Source organism: Oryctolagus cuniculus, chromosome 11, assembly GCF_051225735.1.
Source record: "Oryctolagus cuniculus isolate XC-2025 breed Fujian yellow rabbit chromosome 11, ASM5122573v1, whole genome shotgun sequence".
Lineage (NCBI taxonomy): Eukaryota > Metazoa > Chordata > Mammalia > Lagomorpha > Leporidae > Oryctolagus > Oryctolagus cuniculus.
Window position 1 is genome coordinate 123,407,035 of NC_142877.1, and position 14,058 is coordinate 123,421,092.

General features: G+C 48.2%; 1 protein-coding gene across 11 annotated transcripts in view; it reads left to right on the forward strand.

The window, feature by feature from the left end:
* Positions 1 to 14,058, forward strand: part of PPP6R2 (protein phosphatase 6 regulatory subunit 2) — a 102,456-nt gene that overhangs the window by 7,697 nt on the left and 80,701 nt on the right. The gene's annotated exons all lie outside the window — the stretch shown is intronic.

A 14,058-nucleotide genomic window follows, 5' to 3' on the forward strand; every position in this document is an offset into this window, starting at 1 on the left:
TCTTAGGCGTATTAGCAAGGAGGCGGATCAGAAGTGGAGCAGCTGAGACTCAAACTGGTGCCCATATGGCATGCTGGGGCTGCAGACCGCAGCTTAACACACTGCACCACAGCGTCTCCCATGTGTGTTTCAGTTTTTTAGGAGCTGCCAAACAGGGCAGCGTTTGGGCCCTACCACCTGTCAGGGGGAGACCAGCATGGAGTCCTGGTTTTGATACAGCCAAACCTGGCTGATGCAGCCATTTGGGGGTGGATCAGCAGATGGAAGATCTCTCTCTGTCCCCCTCTCTCCCTTTCTTTCTGTCGCTCTTTCTTTCAAATAAGTAAATAATTTTTCCAAAAATTGTATGCTTGGGGCCAGTGCTGTGGAGCAGCAGGTTAACGCCCTGGCCTGAAGTGCTAGCATCCTGTATGGGTGCTGGTTCAAGACCTGGCTGCTCCACTTCTGATGCAGCTCTCTGCTGTGGCCTGGGAAAGCAGTAGAAGGTGGCCCAAGTCCTTGGGCCCTGAGCCCATGTGGGAGACCCAGAGGAAGCTCCTGGCTCTTGGCTTCGGATTGGTGCAGCTTGGCTATTTTGGCCAATTGGGAAGTGAACCAGAGGATGGAAGACTTCTCTCTCTCTGCTTCTCCTCTCTGTGTAACTGGCTTTCAAATAAATAAATCTTTAAAAAATTATATGCTTTTATAGGGTATTATGCAATGTTTCTATGTATAATTACACTATGTAATATCTAATGAGGGTAAACAAACCTATTTTCTCAAACATTTAACGTTTCTATATGGTAAAAACATTCAGAATCATTCTTCTAGGTTTTTTATTGTTTTTAAATATTTTTTAAAGATGTATTTATTTATTTGAAAGGCAGAAAGAGAAAGAATGATTCCATCTGCTGGTTTATTCCCCAAGTGGCCGCAGCAGCCAGGTCTGAGCCAGGCCAAACCCAGGAACTCCACTCAGGCCTCCCACATGGGTGGCAGGGCCAAGTACTTGAGCCACCATCTGCTGCCTTCCCAGGCGCATTAGCAGGGAGCTGGATTGGAAGAGCAGTCAGGACTAGAACCGGCACTGTTCCTTTTTATTTCTTAATGATTCTTTTTGATAAATGGAATATTTGAATTTAGATTAAATAAAATTTTACCAGTATTTTTCTTTTATGACTATTTTGTGTCCTAAGAATATTTGTGGTACAAAGATTAAATATGAAAGTAGCTTTTGTACTTTATGTTTGAGGTAACAGTTGACATGTAACAAAGTACACATGTTTAAAGTAAGTTCTGCCGTGTGAATACACCTGCGAAGTCATCACCACACTCAAGGTGGTAAACCTGTCGTATTCCTGTCTTTTTGGGTTCCTTCCTTCCCTCTCACCTTTTCCTTCTTTCCCCATGAAGCTATCCCTTAGCTGTACAATCCACCTCGAGTTAGTCTTTGTGTGTGGTGTGCAGTCAGGACACTGTTTATTCTCCGTGTGGATATATAGTTATTCTACCATCTTTTGTTGAAAAGTACTTTTCTCTGTTAAATCACTTTTGCGTCTTTGTTATAAGTTAACTGTGGGTGCAGACTTATTTCTGGGCTTTCTGTGATGTTCCATTTATTCATTTTTTTCTTTCTTTTTTATGTTTTAAAGATTTAATCTTTATTTATTTGAAAGGCAGAGTTACAGAGAGAGAGGGAGAGACAGAGAAAGCAAGAGAGGTCTTGCATCCACTAGTTCACTCCCCAAATGGCCACAACAGCCAGGGCTGTGCCAGGCCAAAGCCAGGATCCCGGAGCTTCTTCCAGGTTTCCCATATGGGCGTAGGCCCAAAGTATTCAGGGCATCTTCCGTTGCTTTCCCAGGTACATTAGCAGGGAGCTGGATAGGAAGTGGGCAGCCAGGACCCGAACTGCATCCACTCAAATGGGATCCCAGAGACAAAGGTGGCACTTTAACCCACTATTTATTTGAAAGGCAGAGCCAGACACACACACGCAGATCTTCTATCCATTGGTTTTCTCCCCGAGTGGCCACAATAGCCAGGGCTGGGCCAGGGTGAAGCCAGGAGCTTCATCCTAGTCTCCCCCATGGGGACAGGGGCCCAAGCACTTGGGCTATCTTCCAGGTACATTAGCAGGGAACTGGATCTAAAGTGGATCATTTGGGACACAAACTGCTGCCCATATGAGGTGCCAGCATTGCAGGCAACATCTTAACCCACTATGCCATAACACAATCTCCCAATCTGTTTTTCTGTCCTATGTCGTTATCACTGTCTTAATTACTGTAACTTTTTAAAAAAAGATTTACTAGGGGCTGGTGCTGTGATGCAGTAGGTTAATTCTCCACCTGTGATGTCAGCATCCCAAATGGGCACCAGTTCTAGTCCCGGCTGCTCCACTTCTGATCCAGCTCCCTGCTATGGCCTGGGAAAGCAGCAGAAGATGGCCCAAGTGCTTGGGCCCCTGCACCCATGAGGGAGACCTGGAAGAAGCTCCTGGCTCCTGACTTTGGATCAGTGCAGCTCTGGTTGTTACAGCCATTTAAGGAGTGAACCTGTGGATGTAAGACCTTTCTCTCTGTCTCTCCCTCTCACTGTCTGTACCTCTCAAATAAATAATAAATAAAATCTGTAAAAAATTATTAATTTATTTGAAAGAGATAAGGAGAGACAGACATCTTCCATCCACTGGTTCATTCTCCAAATGGCTGCAACAGCCAAGCCAAAGTCAGGAATCAGGAACTTTTCCTGGGTCTCCCATTTGGGTGGTCAGGGGCCAGGCACTTGGGACATCATCTGCTGCTTTCCCAGGCACATTAGAAGGGAGCTGGGGGTGGGGGGGCGGTGCTATGGCATAGCAGGTAAAGCCACCACCTGCAGGGCCGGCATCCCATGTGGGCACCGGTTCGAGTCTCGGCTGCTCTACTTCCGATGCAGCTCTCTGCTTTGGCCTGAGAAAGCAGTAGAAGATGGCTCAAGTCCTTGGGCCACTGCATCGTGTGGGTGACCTGGAAGAAGCTCCTGGCTCCTGGCTTCGGATTGGCGCAGCTCCAGCCATTGCAGCCATCTGGGGAGTGAACCAGTGGATGGAAGACCTCTCTCTCTCTCTCGCTGCCTCTCCTTCTCTCTCTGTATAGCTCTGACTTTCAAGTAAATAAATAAATCTTAAAAAATATATAAAAAAAAGGAGAGCTGGATTGGAAGTAGAGCAGCCACCTTTTTTCCTTAATTTATCTATAAAAGTGTCTTGCTAGTTTTCAGAATAAGCTCTTCAATTTTTTCCAAGGATTTATTTATTTATTTGAAAGTCAAGAGTTACAGGGGGCTGGCACCACAGCTCACTAGGCTAATCCTCTGCCTGCGGCGCCGGCACCCCAGGTTCTAGTCCCGGTTGGGGTGCCAGCTTCTGTCCCGGTTGCTCCTCTTCCAGTCCAGCTCTCTGCTGTGGCCCGGGAAGGCAGTGGAGGATGGCCCAAGTGCTTGGGCCCTACACCCACACGGGAGACCAAGAGGAAGCACCTGGCTCCTGGCTTCAGATCGGCATAGCACGTCGGCTGCAACATGCTGGCCGTAGTGGCCACTTGGGGGGTGAACCAACGGAAAAAGGAAGACCTTTCTGTCTCTCTCTCTGTCTAACTCTGTCCAAAAAAAAAAAAAAAAAAAAGTTACAGGGAAAGAGGGAGAGACAGATCTTTGGAGAACTGGTACTCATGTGGAATGCCAACCTTGCAGGCAGCAGCTTAGCCCACTGTGCCACAGCGCTGGACCCCAGCTCTTCAATTGTTATGGAAATTTTTGCTGGGGATTTGGTTGAGATTACCTTGAACCTTTATTTTTAATTTTTTTTCAAGATTTATTTATTTATTTGAAAGGTAGAGTGACAGAGAAAATGCACAGAGAGAGGGGGAGAGAACCAGAGACAGGAAGAGACATCTTCCATCTGATGGTTGGCTACCCAAATGCCTGCAACAGGCAGGGCTGGGCCAGCTGAAATCAGGAAGCACGAGCTCCATCCGGGTCCCACATGGCTGGCAGGGACTGGATTGTTGGAGCTCACCTGTTGTTTCTCTGGATGCGTTAGTCAGGAGCTGGATTGGAAGTGGAAGAGCTAGGACTTGGACCAGGCACCGGTATGGGCTGTTTCGAGGAGCACTTTAACCTGCTGTACCACAATGCTTACCCCTTCTGCCTGTTTTTTTCCCCTTTTGGGTTTCCAATTATGTCCTTTTAGATTGTTTGATATTGTCACATGTTTTTATTATTTTATTGTTTATTTTTAAGGTATATTTGTTTATTCAAAAGAGTTACAGAGAGGGAGAAACAGAGATTAAGATTTTTCTTTTAAATATTTGTTTATTTATCTGAAAGGCAGAGTTACAGAGAGGCAGACGTAGAGAGAGAGAGAGAGAGAGAGAGGGGCAGAGGCACCTTCCTAGAGGTAGATAGTAGGGTTAGTCGTCTCTGAATGCCTACTTGAAGTTCGTGGTCATGTGAGGTGGTGAATTACAGTGGGGCAAACTCCAGCCAGGCTTCTTCACGGGAGCCTTCTCCAGCCAGCACTGCCCCCTCCTTGCTGCCTGCCTGACGACAGCAGTTGCTGACATACACTGAGCAATTCATTACTAACTAGGCATGTGGTGGGAGCTCCATGCAGATTATCTACTATAATGTCCACACTACCCTTACTGGTTCACACCATCATCACCTATATACTTTACAGTTGAAGAAGCTGAGATACAGAGTTTAAGACTTGACCCTAAGTTTGGCTGACAGGAAAGTTGACATTCTCAATCTCTACACAATAACCATATATTCTGGATCAGCTGATAAAATAAAACAAGTTATAGAAGAAAATACAGATGGAGCAATCAAGATTGTGGGTGTCCTTGGGCTGGCTGTGTGATTACTGAGGCCTCTGCCTCTTATCTGTGCGGTTGGTGGAAAGCTGCGCGCCGCACTGCCTTCTGTTGAGCTTTGAGTGCTGCTCATGCAGTGCCTCATATAATAAGGTCTTTGAAAAAAAAAACTATTATTATATTATTGCTTCTCTTCCTTGGGGTAGGCATAATCCTAAAGTCAGTGTTCCTTTTTTTTTTCTTCTTTAAATTTTTATTTATATCTTTGGAAGGCAGAGTTACAGAGAGATTGAGAAAGAGAGAGATCGAGAGAGAGAGAGAGAGATCTTCCATCTTTTGGTTCACTCCCCAAATGGCTGCAGTGGCCAGGCCAAAGCCAGGAACCTGGGTCTCCCATGTGGATGTTGGGGCCCAAGCACTTGGACCATCTTCTGCTGCTTTCCCAAGCATGTTAGCAGAGAACTGGCTGGGAAATGGAGCAGCCAGGACTCCAGTCGGTGCTCAGATGGGATGTTGGCATCGCATACTTAATCTGCAGTGCTGCAACACTGACCCCAAAGAATCCCTTGATTCCTAGTTCTTTTGTGTATCTTGTTTGGAACTTATCTCTCTTTCTTTCTTTCTTTCTTTCTTTCTTTCTTTCTTTCTTTCTTTCTTTCTTTCTTTCTTTCCTTCCTTCCTTCCTTCCTTCCTTCCTTCCTTCCTTCCTTCCTTCCTTCTTTCCTTCTTTCCTTCTTTCCTTCTTTCCTTCTTTCCTTCTTTCCTTCTTTCCTTCCTTCCTTCCTTCCTTCCTTCCTTCCTTCCTTCCTTCCTTCCTTCCTTCTTTCCTTCCTTCCTTCCTTCCTTCCTTCCTTCTTTCCTTCCTTCCTTCCTTCCTTCCTTCCTTCCTTCTTTCCTTCTTTCCTTCTTTCCTTCTTTCCTTCTTTTTTTTTTTACAGGCAGAGTGGAAGAGTGGACAGTGAGAGAGAGAGAGACATAGAGAAAGGTCTTCCTTTTACTGTTGGTTCACCCTCCAATGGTCGCCGCGGCCAGCACACTGTGGCTGGCGCACCGCGCTGATCCAAAGGCAGGAGCCAAGTGCTTATCCTGGTCTCCCATGGGGTGCAGGGCCCAAGCACTTGGGCCATCCTCCACTGCACTCCTGGGCCATAGCAGAGAGCTGGCCTAGAAGAAGGGCAACCGGGACAGAATCCAGCGCCCCGACAGGGACTAGAACCCGGTGTGCCGGCACTGCAAGGTAGAGGATTAGCCTAGTGAGCCGCGGCGCTGGCCTTCTGCTTATTTCTTTTTTTTTTTTTTTTTTTTTTGACAGGCAGAGTGGACAGTGAGAGAGAGAGACAGAGAGAAAGGTCTTCCTTTGCCGTTGGTTCACCCTCCAATGGCCGCCGCGGTTGGCGCGCTGCGGCCGGCGCACCGCACTGATCCGATGGCAGGAGCCAGGAGCCAGGTGCTTTTCCTGGTCTCCCATGGGGTGCAGGGCCCAAGCACTTGGGCCATCCTCCACTGCACTCCCTGGCCACAGCAGAGGGCTGGCCTGGAAGAGGGGCAACCGGGACAGAATCCGGCACCCCGACCGGGACTAGAACCCGGTGTGCCGGCGCCGCTAGGCGGAGGATTAGCCTAGTGAGCCGCGGCGCCGGCCTGCTTATTTCTTCATTTTCTTCCCTGGTGCTTTTGGGTGCTGTTCTCTGCCTCTTTGGCAATGTTTTTGCCTATTTGTTTTTGTTTTTGTTTGTTTTAAGATTTATTTTGGGCTGATGTTGAGGCACAGCAAGGTAAAGCTGTTACTTACAGTGTGGGCGTCCTATATCAGAGTGCTGGTTTGAGTCCCAGCTGCTTTGCTTCCAGTCCAGCTTCCTGCCAATGTGCCTGGGGAGGCAGTGGAAGATGGCTCAAGTACTTGGGCCACTGCCACCCATGTGGGAGACCAGGATGGAGAGGTTTTTTTTTTTTTTTTTTTTTTTTTTTTTTTTTTTTTTTAAGATTTATTTATTGGGGCTGGCGTTGTGGTGTAGCAGGTTAAAGCCCTGGCCTGCAGCGCCAGCATCCCATGTGGGTACCCGTTTGAGTCCTGGCTGCCCCACTTCTGATCCAGCTCTCTGCTATGGCCTGGGAAAGCAGTGGAAGATGGCCCAAGTCCTTGGACCCCTGCAGCCACGTGGGAGATCTGGAAAAAGCTTCTGGCTCCTGGCTTCAGATCTGTACAGCTCCGGCTGTTGAGGCCAACTGGGGAGTGAACCAGTGGATGGAAGATCTCTTTTTCTCTCTGGCTCTACCTCTCTCTGTAACTCTGTCTTTAAAAAAAAAGATTTATTTATTTATTTGAAAATCAGATTTACAGAGAGAGAAGGAGAGACAGAGAGAAAAAGATATTCTACCTACCTGTTCACTCCCTAAGTGGCCACAACAGCCAGACCTGAGCCAGGCTGAAGCCAGCAGCCTGGAGCTTCATCCAGGTCTCCTATGTGGATGCAGGGCCCCAAGTACTTAGGCCATCTTATGCTGCTTTTCTGAGTCCATTAGCAGGGAGCTCGATTGGAAGTGGAGCAGTTGGGACTTGAACCATGCCCATATGGGATGCCTGTGTTGCAAGTGGCGGCTTAACCCATCACACCATAACACCGGGCCCAGGATGGCGTTTCTGGCTTCTGGCTTTGGCCTGACCCAGACCTGGAGGTTGCAGCCATCAGTGTAATAAACCAGCAGACAGCAGAAATCCCTTTCTGTCTGCCCTTCTCTCTCCTTTATTTAGTGATTTGAGAGAGCGACAGAGAAAGACACATGCCCCCCACACACATGAGAGAGAGAGAGGGAGACAGAGATATCTTCCATCTGCTGGTTCTTTCCCCAGATGGCTACAACTACAAGGGCTGAGCAGGCCCGAAGCCAGGAGCCAGAAGCTTCATCTGGGTCTCCCACATGGATGGCAGTGGTCCAAGTACTTGGACCATCCTCCACTGCTTTTCCCAGGCCATTAGCAGGGAGCTGGATTGGAAGTGGAGCAGCTGGGTCATGAACCTACGCCCATATGGGATGCCAGTGCTACAGGCAGCAGCTTTACCTGCTATGCCACAATGCCAGCCAGCCCCCCACCCACTTTTTTAAGATTTATTTATTTGAACAGCAAATTTACAGAGAGAGAAAGAAAGAAGGGCAGAGGAGAGGGAGATTTTTTATCTGTTTGTTCACTCCCCAAATGGCTGTATCAGCTGGGGCTGGACCAGACTGAAGCCAGGAGCCAGGAGCTTTATCCTGGTTTCCCATGTGGGTGCAGGGGTCCAAGTACTTGGACAATTCTCTGCTGTTTTTCCCAGGTACATTAACAGGGAGCCGGATTGGAAGCTGAGCAGCCAGGACTGGAACCAGCACCCATCTGGGATGCCGGCACTGTAGGTGGTGGTTTAACCTGCCTGTGTTCCAACACTGGCTGGGAAATGGAGCAGCCAGGACTCCAGTCGGTGCTCAGATGGGATGTTGGCATCGCATACTTAATCTGCAGTGCTGCAACACTGACCCCAAAGAATCCCTTGACTCCTAGTTCTTTTGTGTATCTTATTTGGAACTTATCTCTGCTTATTTCTTCATTTTCTTCCCTGGTTCCACTCATATAGAACTTGTTCCTCAGAAAGGTTCGCTATTTTTCAACTGTGTTTCTTGGCTCTTCTTGAAGGCATACACCAGAGTTAAGAGCTGCCAAAATGCAGGGAGGAGATGCAGCCACTTAGCTGTGGGCAGCTGCCATGCATCAGCTGCTGTGCCTGCTCCTGGTCTCTGTTCTCGTGGATGGGCCTGGAACCCTGCTGGGCCTGGCCAAGGGACGGAATCGTGACTCCACAGCACTCACCACTGGTACCTCTTTGGGGTGACTGCTCTGCTGTTTCCTGATCAATTTGCTTCCGTTATTTATTTTGCCAGAAAATTATTCCCTCTAGAATTTCAAATGTGTTTCCTTACATTTGTATATATTCTTTTTTTTTGAAATATTTTTAAATTTTATTTTTTGAAAGGCAAGGTTGCATCTGCTGTTTCACTCCCCAATGACCACAATGGCTAGGGCTGGTCCAGGCTGAAGCCTGGAGCCAGGAAATCCATCTGGGTCTCTCATGTGGGTGGCAGGGGTCCAAGTTCTTGGGCCATGTTCTTCCCTGGCTCATTATCAGGGAGCTGAATTGGAAGGAGCGCAGCCAGGTCTGATAAGCACGTAGCTTCACCTGCTCTAGCACAGCACCAGCCCCTCCTCACTCTGTTTTGGGGGCTAGACTGTGGAAGTCCTCTTAGGACTGATTTTCCAAAGCGGGCTGCCTAGTTTAGGTGAAATGCTCTTATTTCCAGGGACTGGGTAGACGTGTTCCGTCTTGAACTGGAGGAGCCTGGCCTGCATATCCAGGGCAAGTCCATCTTGGGAAACTTGGTGGTTGGTGGTAGGGCAAGAGCAATGGGGTTGTCTTAGATTTGGTGACCTCCTTTTTTTTTTTTTTTTAAAGATTTATTTATTTATTTGAAAGAGTTATACACAGAGAGAGAAGGAGAGGCAGAGAGAGAGAGAGAGAGGTCTTCCATCCATTGGTTCACTCCCCATTTGGCCGCAATGACCGGAGCTGTGCTGATCTGAAGCCAGGAGCCAGGAGCTTCTTCTGAGTCTCTCATGTGGGTACAGGGGCCTAAGGACTTGGGTCATCTTCCACTGTTTTCCCAGGCCATAGGAGAGAGCTGGATCAGAAGTGGAGCAACTGGGACTTGAACTGGTACCCATATGTGATGCCAGCACTGCAGGCAGTGGCTTTACCTGCTATGCCAGAGTGCCGGCCCCTGGTGGCCTTCTTTTAAAGATTCCCATAAGACTCTTAGAATGTGACTTATTTGGGTAGAACGTTCTGACCGGGAAATTACACATAGTAACACGATTAGAAATAATTATGTAATGAACTCCCATTACTCAACTTTAACACTTACCAATGTGTTGACCATCTTGTTTCAGCCTTCCCCTGCCACCCACACTCACTTTTTTCCCTGATTTATTTATTTATTTATTTATTTATAGAAAGATAGAGTGACAGCCACCCATCCACCCACCCCTCTTATCCCTGCAACAGCCAGGGCTTGAGCCGGGCTGAAGCCAGGACTGCATCTGGGTTGTCCCGGGTGGCAGAAGCCCAGTGCTTCCCCCGGCACCTCTGCAGGGAGCTGGATTGGATGTGGAGCAGCTGGGACTTGGTCCGATGCTCCTGTGGGATGCCAGTGTCACATGTGGTGGCTTATGCTGTATCACAGTACCTAACCCTATATCTAATAATTTTTAAATTGGTATCTGGAATATTGTCTTTCAGTTTTGTTCTCGTGAGCAGTGAAGTTATTGGAAGAGCATTTTGGTTCATTTGAGGCTGGGTATTTGAAGTAGAGTCTGTTGGATTTTTTTTTTTTTTTTTTTTTTTTTTTTGACAGGCAGAGTGGATAGAGAGAGAGACAGAGAGAAAGGTCTTCCTTTTGCTGTTGGTTCACCCTCCAATGGCCGCCATGGCTGGCGCGCTGCGGCCAGTGTACCGCGCTGATCCGAAGGCAGGAGCCAGGTGCTTCTCCTGGTCTCCCATGGGGTGCAGGGCCCAAGCACTTGGGCCATCCTCCACTGCACTCCCTGGCCACAGCAGAGAGCTGGCCTGGAAGAGGGGCAACCGGGACAGAATCCGGCGCCCCGACCGGGACTAGAACCCGGTGTGCCGGCGCCCTAGGTGGAGGATTGGCCTATTGAGCCGCGGTGCCGGCCTGAGTCTGTTGGATTTGGAATTTGGTTTTAGGGCAAGGCCCTTTGTTTGTGGTTTTGCTCTGGAGGCCTTTGAGGGTCTCAGCTGGATGTCTGAGGGCACTGGGGAGGCTTCAGCTTCAGCCTGGGGCAGAATTCCAGCCGACAGCAGCCCTCTTGTCTCCCCTGAGTGGTGAGCTGCGGTGCTGGACTACCTGTTACATAGTTTGCCTTTGGAACCATATACATGTTTTTTGTAAGTAAAACAAACAAACAAACAAACAAAAAACCAAAAGAAAGCCACAGTCACCTATCTCCACAAATTGAACATAAACACAAACAAGTGAATCTATATCAAGTTGGTAGCATGGTCAAACAGGAGAAATAATCACTTCAAATAACTTTAGACACAGTATTTTGACCGTATATTCCTAGTAAGATATTTTAAGATCAGAAGAAGAGAAAATTAGTCTTTAAATTTTTTTAAAGATTTACTTTATTCATTGGAAAGGCAGAGTAAGAGAGAGAGAGAGAGAGAGAGATATCTTCCATTTGCTGGTTCACTCCCCAGATGTCTGCAATGGCCACAGCTGGGCCAGGCTAAAACCAGGAGCTTGGAATTCCATCTGGGTCCCCCGTGGGGTTGCAGGAGTTGAGTATTTAGGCCATCTTCCACTGCTTCCAGGCAGGCACTTTAGCAGGGAGCTGGATCAGACGCTCTGATACGGGATGCAGCATTGCAGGCTGTGTGTTAATCTGTGCCACACTGCTGGCCCTGAGAAATTAGGTTTTTTTCTTTTTTTTAAATTAATTAACTTTTTTTTTTTTTATTATTTTTTTTGACAGGCAGAGTGGACAGTGAGAGAGAGAGAGACAGAGAGAAAGGTCTTCCTTTGCCGTTGGTTCACCCTCCAGTGGCCGCCGCGGCTGGCGCGCTGCGGCCGGCACACCGCGCTGATCCGATGGCAGGAGCCAGGAGCCAGGTGCTTTTCCTGGTCTCCCATGGGGTGCAGGGCCCAAGCACCTGGGCCATCCTCCACTGCACTCCCTGGCCACAGCAGAGGGCTGGCCTGGAAGAGGGGCAACCGGGACAGAATCCGGTGCCCCGACCGGGACTAGAACCCGGTGTGCCGGCGCCGCTAGGCGGAGGATTAGCCTAGTGAGCCGCGGCGCCGGCCTAAATTAATTAACTTTTTAAGGAATACAAATTTCATATGTACAACTTTAGGAATATAGTTATTTTTCCCACCATACCTGCCTTCCCACCCCTCCTCCTCCTCCTCCCTCTCCCCTTCCCAGTACCATTCTCCATTAAGATTCATTTCCAATTTAAGGGAAATTAGTTTTAAAAAGTGTTCAGTAGTCTTTTTGTTAGTAGTAACTGCTATTTTGAAACAATTCCTTTTCTGTTTCAAGTAAAATTAAATTAGTGTTGTAATCTTGTTAGAAACAAGACTTTCAGCAGAAGTTAATCTAATCAGGGTCCTGTCTTTCAGAACTCACTTTCTTCTGTCTAGTGTGAGACTGGGTGGGTCTGAGTCAGGGCCACGTGTTCATCTGTGTGGCTTGGATGTCCCTCGACCTTTCTGGGCTTAGCTCTTTGTGAAGAGGAGCTGGTAGCTGCTTGTCTTCACAGAGTTTGAGAATTCCGTGGTGAATGTGCAGAAAGCACTTACAGTGAGAGCTGGCACCTCTGCAGAATCCATAATTATTTTTTAAAGATTTATTTATTTATTTGAAAGTCAGAGTTACACACAGAGAGAAGTAGAGGCAGAGAGAGAGAGAGAGAGAGAGAGAGAGAGGTCTTCCATCTGCTGGTTCACTTCCCAGATGGCTGCAATGGCTGGAGCTGAGTTGATCCAAAGCCAGGAACCAGGAGCTCCTTCCGGATCTCCCACGCGGTGCAGGGGCCCAAGGACTTGGGCCATCTTCTACTGCTTTCCCAGGCTATAGCAGAGAGCTGGGTCAGAAGTGGAGTAGCTGGTTCTTGAACCAGTGCCCATATGGGATGCTGGCACTGCAGGCTGCGGCTTAACTCGCTCCGCCACAGCGCTGGCCCCCCATATTTTTAATTCTTGTGTTTCTTACTCAGAACACAACACAATATGTAAAGGGATAGAAATATGTAAGAGAGTATAGAATGGGCCGGCGCTGCGGCTCAGTAGGCTAATCCTCTGCCTCGCAGCGCCGGCACACCGGGTTCTAGTCCCTGTCGGGGCGCCGGATCCTGTCCCGGTTGCCCCTCTTCTAGGCCAGCTCTCTGCTGTGGCCAGGGAGTGCAGTGGAGGATGGCCCAGGTGCTTGGGCCCTGCACCGCATGGGAGACCAGGATAAGCACCTGGCTCCTGCCTTTGGATAGGCGCGGTGCACCGGCCGCAGTGTGCTGGCCGCGGCGGCCATTGGAGGGTGAACCAACGGCAAAAAGGAAGACCTTTCTCTCTGTCTCTCTCTCTCACTATCCACTCTGCCTGTCAAAAAAAAAAAAAAAAAAAAAAAAAAAGAGAAAGAGTATAGAATGAAAAAATCTTAGATATGTGGGTATTCCCCTGTAAAGCAGGGGGAATGGGGAGAAAATGGAGGACATGTAACGTTGGCAAGATAATGGTTGAAAATTTATAAAAACTTGGGACAGCATTGTAGTGTAGCGAGTAAAGCCACCATGTCCCAGCTGCTTCACTTCCAATCCAGCTCCCTGTTAATGGCTTGGGGAAAGCAGCAGCAGATGGCTCAAGTGGTCATGGCCCGGCCACCCATGTGGGAGACCCGGAAGAAGCTCCTGGCTCCTGGCTTTGGCCTGGCCCAGCCCTGGGTGTTGCAGCCATCTGGAGAGTAACCAGCAGATACAAGATCTCTCTGTCTCTCTCTGTGTCTTTCCCTCTTTCTGTAACTCTTTCAAATAAATAAATAAATATTTCAAAAATTTATAAAATCAGTGAAATCTGAGAACAAGTTCTGAGGAGGATAAATGAGTCTACAAAATAAATATGAGCAAAAGCCAACAGGCACCAGCCAGGTGGTGCAGCTGGTTAGGCTGCCTCCTGGGAGCTGGCATCCCACATCAGAGCTCCTGTTCAAGTCCCAGGTGCTCTGCTTCTGATCCAGATGCTGCAAGTATGCCTGGAAAGCAGTGGAAGATAGTCAAGTGGCTTTCTGGAGATTTACTTATCTGCAAGGCGGAGTTACAGAAGGAGAGGGAGAGACGGAGAGGTCTTCCATCCACTGGGTCACTCCCCAAATGGCCACAACAGCTGGGGCTGGGCCAGGCCAAAGCCAAGAGCCTGGAACTCCATCTGGGTTTCCCACGTGGGTGGCAGGGCCTAAGCACTTGGGCTATCTTCTGCTTTTCCAGGCACATTAGCAGGGAGATGGATTGGAAAAAAAATCTTTAAAAAAACTATATATATATATATATATATGTTTTTTCCTTTAATAAATAAAAAATTAAAAAAGAGCACAGGAAAAAAAGATCTTTCACTGGCGCCG